Raw genomic sequence first — 11543 nt, 5'->3', positions numbered from 1 at the left:
ATTGCTCTGCTTAGAATTGACATTTTAACAATAAATATTCTTCCAATTCATGAACATTGAATGTCTTTCCATTTATTTAGGTCTTCTTTCATTGGTTTCAGCAATGTTTTATAGTTTTCTGCGTATAAGTCCTTTGCACCTTTAGTTAGATTTAAACCTAGATATTTGATTATTTTGAAGCTTTTTCTTAATTTCCATTTAAGACTGTTCACTATCAATATATAGAAACATCACTGAAATTGCTTGCTGATATTTTATCCTGAGACATTACTAAATTATTTTATCATCTCTAGTTGATAGAAGCTTTGTTGTGGATTTTTCAGAATTTGCTGTATATGGGATCATGTCATATAAAAATAAGAGTTTTATTCCTTCTTTCCCAATTTGTATGTGTTTTATTTCCTTTTCTTGCCTAATTATTCTGGCTGGAACTTTCAGTACAGTGTTGAATAGCATCAGTGACAGTGCCCATCATTGTCTTGTTCTTGATCTTAGAGGGCAAACTTTCAGTCTTTCACCATTCAGTGTGATGTTAGCTGTGGGTTTTTCAAAATGACCTTCATCATTTTGAGTTAATTTCTTATTATTTCTAGTTTTCTGGGTGTTTTTTTTTTTTTTTCAAGAAATGTTGCTTGATTTTGTAAAATGAATTTTCTGTATGTATTGAGATCATTTTTTTCTTCATTCCATTAATGTGTATTTCTATAGGGTCAATTGTAATGTTCCACTTTTCATTTCTGATTTATTTTCCTGCTCTCTGTTTTTATCATTCAGTCTAGCTTAAGACTCATCAATTTTGTTGATTTTTCCAAAGAACCCACTTTTGATTCATTGATAGCGTCTATTGTTTCTTTATTCTTAATTTATTTCCACTATAATATTTGCCATTTAACATTCTTTGCTCTGTGATCTCTATTTCTTCAAGTTGTGAAATCTTTCTTTTGTAGTAAGCATTTAGACATATGAATTTCTCTCTCACCACCACCTTTGCCTCAACCTATAAGTTTTTGTATGTTTAATTTTTGTTCATTCACCTCAAAATATTTCCTAATGCTTTTATGATTTATTCTTTGACCCATGGGTTGTTTAAGAGTGTGTTGTTTGATTTCCTCATGTTTGTGAATTTTCCAGTTATCACTCAGTTATTGATTTCTAACTTCATTCCAGTGTGGGCAAAGAAGATACATTGCATGATTTCAAACTTGTTAAATTTATTAGTACTTCTTTTGTGACTTACTACATGGTCTGTCCTGGAGAAAGATCTATGTGCACTAGAGAATAATGTGTATTTAGTGTTGGTGGGCAAAAAGTCTGTTAACTCTAGTTGTTTTTAATGTCATTCAGGTCTTTTATTTTCCTAAGCATCTTCTGTCTAGATGTAGTATACATTATTCTATATGGTATATTGATATCTCTTACTCTTATTGTAGAACCATTTATTTTTTCCTTCAAATCTATTGATATTAGCTTCATATATTGTGGGGATCTGCTCTTTAGATGCATACATAATTAAATTTGTTATGTCTTTTTATATTGTGGTGATCTGCTCTTTAGATGTATACATAATTAAATTTGTTATGTCTTTTTTGTTGAATTGACCTCTCTATTAGTATATAGCATAACTCTTTGTCTCTTTTTTATAAAATTTTGAGTTCTTCTTATTTCCCTCTGCATATTTTTCAGATATTTTTGTTATGGTTACCATGGGGTTTAATATAATGTCTTAAATCTATAGCAATTACTTATGATTTCAAATCAATTTGACTTCAGTAACATACACAACCACTCTTTCTACCCTCATCCATTCCCCATTTATACAAATTATATCTTTACACACTGTATGTCATAATCAGAAACTTTTCATTACTTTTATGCATTTTCATTTTACAACTTATAACAACTAAAATGTGGAGCTAGAGAAAATATAATACAACAATACTAGGGTTTATATTTACCCATATGTTTACCTCTACCAGAAATCTTTATTACTTTATTCCTCTTCAATCCATCGTCTAGTGTCCTTTTCTTTGAAAAACTCCCTTTAGCATATTCTTGTAAAGCAGATTAAATGGTAATGAACTCCTTAATCTTTTACCTGGGCTTGTCTTAATCTCTCCCTCATTTTTAAGATAGTCTTGTTGGATATAAAATCCTTGTTTGGCAATTCTTTTCTTTCAGCATATAAAACATTTTGTCCCAGTGACTTTTTCCCTCAATAGTTCTGAAGAGAAATCTGCATTTCATTTCACATAGCATGTTGCTCTTTTCCCGCACCTTTCAGAACCCTTCTTTTCCTCAAAATTTGGCAATTTGACTTCAGTGTATCTGGACATAGTTCTCTACAAGTTTATTCTGTGTTTGTTTATTGGCTTTCTTGAATGCATGCATTCATGTCTTCATTAAATTTGGGAAGTTTTCTGCCACATGTCTTTTTTTTTCACAAACTGTGAGTTTTATTAACTTCAAGTATTTCATATATGTGCATGTTTTTCCTCTTCTAAGTTCTTTAACTGCCAAAATTACCCTTACAGACTAAAAATATTGTAAAGTAAGTTTGATTATTAATTTATAAAATTTACCTGTCAAATGATACGTTCTGTATGGATTCTTTTAAATGACATTTGAGTTTATTTGCAATTATTGAAAGCAGATAGTTCTATAAACTTTACAAATAGTTACAGGCTCCTTAAGCTTAAACTCACAACATTCATCTATTTCAAGGTTAAATAGAAGCCCATTTTCTTCAAAAGTAATTTTCTTCTATTTTATCATAAAATATAAAAGACAACACTCATAGTTTTTACAATATTGAACAAAAACCAAGATTTTTCTACAAATGATACAACTTTCCCAAAAGTTTAAAAGACATCACAGAATAATGTGATGTGAAACCAAACTTTCTCATCACCATGAAGTATTTTACTTTTAAGAAATATTGTGCATTATTTCCTTTTAAACCTGACTTTTATGCTAGATTTCAGTTGTGTGTAGGCTATGCAAACACACCAGATTTAATCCAAGTCATTCATATTTATGCAGTAGATTGTCATATGTGACCAGTTACCATATACACTGCCATACAGTAATTGCAGAAATGGCAAAAGGTAATCTTTATGAAAGACAAAAAACTCTTTTTAATAAAAGGCAACCAACACTGCCTTAATTTTCTGCAAAAATTTCCTCTTCCTCCTACCTCTTTTTTCCTTTTAATGGTACATTTTATAGCATGCCATTACTTAAAGATGTTTATATCACTTTTACTTAAGATAGCTTTTTACGTGGTTGCCTTCTTTTCTGATATACTGACATTATCAAAAGACATCAAGATTAGACTCCCCAGTAGTTTCTGAATTTTGCTCTTTTTGAGGTTACTCTACAATGATTTTCCTCAGACAAGTGTGACTCTGAGAACATAAGGAACCAGAAGATAATGAATGATACAGCAAGCAGTGTGAAACTGGTGCCATTCCAATGACATGTATATAAGAAGTTCCTTGAACTTTTCATTTAGAATTAGAAGTCAGAAAAACTTTTGAAATGTAAACATAAAAATAGAGCATATTTATCAACAGTAGATAACCTTATAATAGCAAGGTATTAAGACTCACAGAATAACACATAGCCAAAAGCATTAGAAATGCATTATTCTGAAAAAATGTCTGATAGATACACACCATTAACATATAACAAAATATGGCATTATTTCATAGGGATAAAAAAGGTAAGTTTCATCACAAAACAGATTTACTGGATTTCCACTTTGATTTTAGAGCTATATTTTAAAGATAAAAAGCAAAACAAAGTTTCCCTTAAACTAAAAGTCTTTATATATGTGATCCATTATTAATACTTATAATGCTCTTACAACATAAAACATTTAGAAACTTTTGGGCTTTAGAAAGTATGACCAGTTAACTTTTTTGGCCTTAACATATTTTAAATTTCCTTTAGAGAATCACTTTAATGTTTTCATTCCATAAGTCAAATATGAATGGAACAATTCTATTTCCTTTCCTTCTTCTTTGGTGGTTCATCCTCTGTCCGGCGCCTTCTCGCTCGGTCCCGCGCGTCCTGTCCTCGGCCGGCAAGGAGAACAGAGGGAAAGAGGGAGAGACGCAGACAAACTGACACTTGAGGTACGCAATGGCAGTGAATGCAAGCCTTTTACTGGAGCCAGGAAGAAAACTTTCTCTGTTACATATTCCACACGAGGCCCTATACCCCGTGGGAGAAGAACCTCTATGCGGCCGTCAGGCACGGCTCCCTGTGGGCTGTCTCTCCGAGGCTAGCCCGGGTAATTTCTTATGTACAATAGTTACAACCAATGTGCTGGCACTACGTAAGCGTGTACAATAGGCTAGCAGCAACCGCTGCCTCATACGTCATATGCGGAAGCAGGATACGGGCGCCATCTTGGCTCAAACGATGGGCGGGGGCTACTCTAGAGCAGGTCGCGGTGTGTCCACTAGGCCTTAACCCGGAAAGCGGCTCCCCACATCTCCCCCTTTTTTATATATTTCAACCCAGTGTCTCCATTGATGAGTGTACTCCCGTGGGCCTGAGTGACCCACTACATGTTTTGGTGCTTTGGGGAGTCTGGACTAGGCCCCTGCCATTTTACGGCGGAACCTCTGGCACCGACCAGAATGCTTACCTCATATAGAGACCAGAGAGCCCATGAGCTGGAAACAACGTGACTCTCCCTACAGTACTTTGTCTCGTAACTGGGGAAAGACGGTTGGGGCAGGAGAGTGGCAACCAGCGTCAAAGGCGTCACTAGGCGTCTCTGTGCAATGGCCAGAGTCCAGTCTGGCCACAACTGGGACTCCGCCTAAGAGACTCGCCTGAGACAAAAATCAAGACTGCTGGAGTTGTATGTTATATCCGGGATACGGCCATGGACTTTGCCGCGAACCTGGCCCCAGAGCGCCCCACCCCGAGTGGCCGGGACGGGGATCGATCAGTATAGAAGCTACTGTCAGAAGTACTATAGGTTGAAGACATAGCCATCATAGTGGTAACGCGCAGTTGCTGCTGTGCTTGAAACAAGCGTTCTAACAGGCATTTGACGATTACTAAACCCACCAACATCCCTATAGCGAGGAGAACCCAAGTGGTCAGATTGGGCCATGAAAACCAGGAGGTAACTCGGTTCCACAGGTCAGTTACCAGACTGACAAGGTTGAACTTAACGGGGGTCAACTTAACGGTCCCAATCTTGTCCAGGCTGACGTCCACCTGCTGGGTAAGATTGGTAAAAGTTGGCAGATAAGTATTTTTAAGCCAGTCAGAGACTTTGTGGGTGTTAGCAGTTACATTGGCCCTGACCGGAGTGACGCAAAGTCTGAAAAGGATCCATCGGGTGTCACACAGTTGCTCGACTGTTTTCCAGAGCCCATCTATCTCCTGTCCAAGTTCCTGTATTTCACTTTGCATTTTCTGGATTGCTTGCGAATTCAACTCTAACATTAGATTGTGGGCGTGCAACGCGTCCCGGGTGGCATTGGCTAAAGTGTTGACTGTTTCCATCGTCAGGGCGATCTGCTCCGTTGTCCAGGCTTGAAGCACCGCATTCCCCACTGCTGGGACGAACACTGAAGCGACGATGCCGCCGAGGTTCCACAGCCAGCTTTTGACACTTCTTGGTTTCCTGTTAAGGGAGGGATTAAAAGGTCCAGAAAACGGAAAGTTTTCCGTTGACACAACCTGGGTAATAGGGCCTACCCAATCAGTGGTGTTGACTGGGACCCAAACATAGCTGGGACGGTAGGTTAGGATGGCGTAGGGAGGGAATCCGTTCCAGCATTCAGACAGGGTACAGGGGACTCTGGAGCAGTTGAAGGTAGGCTCTGTAGAGAGTAGAAAGGCGAAGGGAGGGAGCACACAAACCTGCCTGTGCAAAGGGAAGGAACAATTCTTATCAGCATATGTTCCCTCTGCACCCGAAAAAGAACAATTGGCAGAGGTAGAGTTACCCGTCGCGTCGGTTGACGTGTTGGTAAGGGTACCATTCAATAGCATGAAATAGCGCAGGTCCAGACATGCCCCCAGGGGGTTGCAGGCCAAATGCTGAGCGAAGGTTTGGATACGGGAGGCTATGGGGTCGATTAGCGGTTCTCGACATTGGTTTACGGTACCCCACGCCGATGCCTCAGTATAGTTTCGGATCTTGCTTATGGCTGTGAAATTACGTATGTGAGGGCGCACGGACCAGAGCCACCAGTCCTCACTTAAGAGGAATGGGTGCCTCACGGGCATACAGCTGTGCCAAGAGAAGTCCCCCAGAGTGGTTTTCCTGTGCAGATCATGCGCGCAAGGGGAGAAAGGAGGCTGCGGGGCATCAGGATCTCGAGAGCAGTTAAGGACTGTTGGTCTAAACCCAGAAAACTTGAGGCATCTTTTCGTCTCATTTTTGTTAAGCAACCCCTCACAATCCTGTTGATAGCCAGCCGAGGTATTAAGAAATTCTAGCAAGACTCCAAAAGTCACCTGAGTGCAATGGGTATCACAGGCAGTACTTGTGCTGTTTGCGCAGGAACAATTAGCTATAGAGCGATTAGCAAATGAAAGGATCAGCGTATCATCGGTTAGAGGAAAGGTCTCGTTGAAGGTTATGGAGGAAACATTGGCAGGCAAAGGTAGATGATGGAGGCTAAGAGTTAAATTAGGAGTGAAGAACTGAGGAGAGGCGGGGGACCCCGCAGAAAAGGGAGCTAGCGTCGGGGGATGGTGCCAGAGGCCCCAGAGGAATTGATCTTCTCCCTGAACCACTGCAACACTGCTGAGAAAGAGAAAACAAATCAGGAGGGTATTTATAGGGGAATAGGGGTTGGGATCACCGGTCCTCCCCCTGGACGACGGGGAGGCGGTCAGGATCATTCTCATCATCTTGCTGGTCATCTTGCTGGTCGTCACCAGCGTTGAAGGTTGGGTCTCTTGTGTCCTGTTGGGGGTTCCCCAATTGGTCAGGCTGCAGCTTCTCAGCGCTCTCGGGCGTTGATACGGTTCTCACCAATCTCTCCGGAACCCACACCGGTTGACGTCCTGGTTCCTGTGGGAAGACACAAACAGAGCCTCTGGCCCAGCTGAGCACGGGGTCAGGGCCTTGCCACTGCCCCGACAGGACATCCTTCCAACGGACTAGATCTCTATGCTGAGGACTCGGGGTGGTGTGTTGCAGGGCAGGTGTCACTCCCTGTGAATTTTCATTTAAAAAATTGTATGTAAATAAGGCTATAGACAATTGAGCCTTTGGGGACAAGCCGTGACCTATCCCCCCTTTCTGTTTCCTAAGCAGGTCTTTGAGCGACCTGTGCGCTCTCTCGATGATTCCTTGCCCTTGAGGGTTATAGGGGATGCCATGTTTCAATTGGACACCCATGTAGGGGGTTAGTACGAGTCTGGAGGTGGCACAGAGGTCCAGTCCTGCTGAGCCGGGGGACGCACGAATTTGATCGGATCCTGTGTTGTCGAATGGCATGCAAGGGGGTCCGTCGAAAGGGCGGACCCCCTCTTCCCGTTTTTTGGAATCTGCTCGGGGCGGCCAGAGAGGCGTCTACCCTGCGCATCGAAAACCGATTTACAATCTTCTGCGCGGTGGGGGCCTTTGTGGCAACGGCCACACGGCCTGGTTACTGCACCTGGTTCGCCAAACCGTTGAGTGGCAGGGGGCTGACGTCTATTGGGACAATCTCTCTTAAAGTGCCCTGATTGGCCACAGCCATAGCACCCGTTAGACTTTGCTCCTAAGGTTCTCGGGCCTTTTGTAGCCACCTGTAGGGAGCTAGCTAGCATGGCAGCTAGACCTGCATTAGTTAAAGGGCTGCCAGTATCTCTACAGAGCCTGACCCACTCTGTCAAATTTTTTGCTCTGTTTTGTGCCAGGATAACTTTGCACTCCTTGTTGCACTGCTCAAAAATCATTTGCTTAACCACAGTCTCTGCTACTCCTGGATCTGAGAAGATTCTCTCAGCTGCGGTTTGCATCCTGGCTACAAAATCCGCAAATGGTTCTGTGGGGCCTTGGTGTATATTGCTGAGTGAGGCCTGAGCCTCTCCCTTACCTGTTAGCTTTTTCCAGGCACCCACAAAACAGCGGAAGATCTGGGCGTAGACCTCTTGTGGGAAACCCGTTTGGTTCTGGGCATGGGCGCCTCTCCCCAACAGCATGTCAGCATTCCACCCGCCACGTCTCCCTGCCGCATTCCTTGCGGCCTGCTCTTCAGCTAACTCCTCAAACCATGCTTTCCAATCTATGAATCGGCCTGACGGCAAGCAAGCACGGGCTAGCTGAAAAATATCTGCGGGTGTATGATTTAGAGCAGAGAGGTTCTCGATCATGTTCAAGGTATAAGGGGCATTGGGGCCATACTGATGGACGGCCTGCCTCAATTCCCTCAATAGTTTGTAATCATATGATTCGTGCTGATTGCCACCTTGGGGATTGATAATAACCGGGTACATTTCTGAGACTGGCTGCGGCTCAAGTGGCTGGTAGCCACCCAGCATGCCAAAAGGTCTAAATGTTGTGAAAGGGTTCCATCTCCAGAAATGTCTCCCACCACTACCTAATGGCAAAGGGTCCTGAGGGCCTGTGTACTCGGGCGGGGGGTACGGCAAAGGTTGCCCCTCCCCTGACCGGCCCATCGGGGTTTCCGGGTCTGGCAGCAAAGGATAATTACATTTACTGGGCATGGCCACTAGAGGGAGCTCTCGGCGAGGTCCTTTGGCGGAACCGCTCAACCAGCCCACCGGAAGCCGCGGCGTTTTTTGTGACGCGGCGACAGGAGCCGGCGGGGCGGAAGGCCGCGTGGGTGGGGCGGGAGGCTCCTCCCAATCAATTAATGGAGGCGCTTCCGCTCCCTCATCGTCAACGCTATCCGATTCTGAGGCAGAGGTGTCCGAGCTACCACCACTCAACTCTGGCTGCTTGCCTTTATGGGAGCCGGCCGCAGATGACACCGACTGGGTTTCTTGGAGAGCGTGCCGTACCTCTTGCAAGGCGGAGGACGGACTTAGGCCTGTAGCCGACTCCAGTTCAAGGACCGCGCGGACGGTCTCCCATATAGGGACTAGAACTGGATCCAGACAAACGCCCGTCTGCCACGCCCGGTCTATATCGTGACCAAGCTTCAGCCAAGAGGGCAGACTGAGGCTGCCGGTGGAGGGAAACCAAGGGGCAAAAGTTTCAACATCATCGAGAAACCTCTGTAGGGAGCTTTTCTTAACTGAGATACCCCTCTGCTTCAGGAGGGTTTTTAAAGTAGCCAACAAAGGTGAACTTCCAGACTGCCCCATGCTTGCAGTCGGCACTGTACTTTAACCACTCGGAGAGCTCTTCCGAGTCCCCGGGACCGCCTGAGAACCCACGGGCCCTGACTCTCACGTAAAAGAAACACTCACCTTCTCGCGCTGATCAGGCGCGGGAAGTCCGCTGCAGTTCCCCGTACGGGCCACCACTTGTCCGGCGCCTTCTCGCTCGGTCCCGCGCGTCCTGTCCTCGGCCGGCAAGGAGAACAGAGGGAAAGAGGGAGAGACGCAGACAAACTGACACTTGAGGTACGCAATGGCAGTGAATGCAAGCCTTTTACTGGAGCCAGGAAGAAAACTTTCTCTGTTACATATTCCACACGAGGCCCTATACCCCGTGGGAGAACAACCTCTATGCGGCCGTCAGGCACGGCTCCCTGTGGGCTGTCTCTCCGAGGCTAGCCCGGGTAATTTCTTATGTACAATAGTTACAACCAATGTGCTGGCACTACGTAAGCGTGTACAATAGGCTAGCAGCAACCGCTGCCTCATACGTCATATGCGGAAGCAGGATACGGGCGCCATCTTGGCTCAAACGATGGGCGGGGGCTACTCTAGAGCAGGTCGCGGCGTGTCCACTAGGCCTTAACCTGGAAAGCGGCTCCCCACAATCCTCAGAGCTGCTATCTGTGCTGGTGCTACTGCTACTGCTACCGGAGGAGCTGGAATCTGAGTCTGAATCAGAGGAGGAGGAAGAGCTTGTGGAGGAAGCTGAAGATGATGGACTAGAAGAGCTTTCATCAGTGTCACTATCCTCTGAGGAAGATGAGGTAGATGTTTCTTTACTTTCTGATGAACAATCACCAGCTGAACTGTCACTGCCATTGATACTGGAACTGGTTACACTCTTAGACCTTTTTCTCTCGGTCTTTTATTTTACATTAGTTTCTCCAATGCTTTGTTGTAATAATAATCTCTTTTCTTATTCTTTTAAAGCTTTCTTTAGTTCTGCTGTTGTTGAAGGCCTGTGTAGGTATTTTCTTTTTCCTGTGCATTCATAAGTCCAATGCCCAAGTTCTAAGCATTTCTGACATCTTACATGTTGCTTATTTGCTTCCCTCACTGGCTCCAGCTCCTTGGGGCCAGGCACCAAAATGTCTACAATAATCCTCTCCCCACTGGGGATCCAAATCTGGCATCAGATCCCAGCATGTGTCCACCCACTGGTTGACAGGTGTTTCCTCACTCCCAGTCCACCCCGTTGCCCAGCTTGGGCCCTCACTAACACCTGTGTCCAGCTTTGAGATGGTGCATGGATGCCACCATATTAGTACCTGCCATATGTCTTTGAATATTGTTTCTGATCCATTCTCTTTCTTCTTCTGAGACTCCCATTGGGCATATATTATTATGTTTGATGGTGTACCACAGTTCTTTTAGTCTCTGTTCATTTCTTTTAATTGTTTTTACTTTTTCTCCTTATATCAAATCATTTCTTATGTCTTATCTTATAGTTCACTTGTTCTTTATTCTGCCAGCTCTAATCTGCTCTTGAAACCCTCTAGGGAATTTCTTATTTCTTACTGTGCCCTTCACCCATGGTATTTTTGTATGGTTCCTTTTAAATTTCTATCTCTTTATTGTGATTCTCTTACTGTTCATTCATTGTTTTATGATATCCTTTAATTCTTTCTTTGAGTTTTCCTTTTTCTGCTTGAGAATATTGAGGATTTTTTTTAAAGTCTTTGACCAGTATGTCCAAAGTCTGGTTTTTAAATTGATAGTTTCTGAATTTTTATCCTGTTCCTTTGAATGGGCCATTATTTCTGTTTATCTGTTATTCTTAGAAACTTTTGTCACTCACTGTACATATTAATATTTTAATGTTTTAATTATAAGATTTAGTTCCTGAGCTGTCTGTTGCATAAATTTATATCCAGCTAGTGGTATGACACATATTTCCTTGACTGATAGGAGCTAAAAAACATACAAACCACTGCAAATCACATCTTTCACTGTCTTCAAAATTTGGCTGTTTTGTATGATGCTCCCCTTCAGAATTTAGCCCACTAATCAAGCAGATTAACCCAAGGCAAATAGGAAATTCAAGGTCAAGAATATCAGACTGTGACAAAGTGTGGGATCCTTTCCTTCTTTACTGAGCCTGTGTTTTGTCCTGCAGAGGTGCTTGTGGTCTTATAGTTTCCCCTGTTGATTGACAAATGAATGCCCCTTCAAGTTCCATAGCCTTGTATTGTGTGTCTTAAAACCAGTGATCCACTGCTCCAGCCCTC

The 11543-nt window shown here is 43.4% G+C and overlaps 1 pseudogene; it reads right to left on the bottom strand.

The window, feature by feature from the left end:
• Nucleotides 1-4002: 4002 nt before the first annotated feature.
• LOC119519956 lies at nt 4003-10618 on the bottom strand (annotated as a pseudogene).
• Nucleotides 10619-11543: the final 925 nt, after the last annotated feature.

This window comes from Choloepus didactylus, chromosome 24 (genome assembly GCF_015220235.1).
Source record: "Choloepus didactylus isolate mChoDid1 chromosome 24, mChoDid1.pri, whole genome shotgun sequence".
NCBI lineage: Eukaryota > Metazoa > Chordata > Mammalia > Pilosa > Megalonychidae > Choloepus > Choloepus didactylus.
This window is presented reverse-complemented; position numbering and strand designations above follow the sequence as displayed.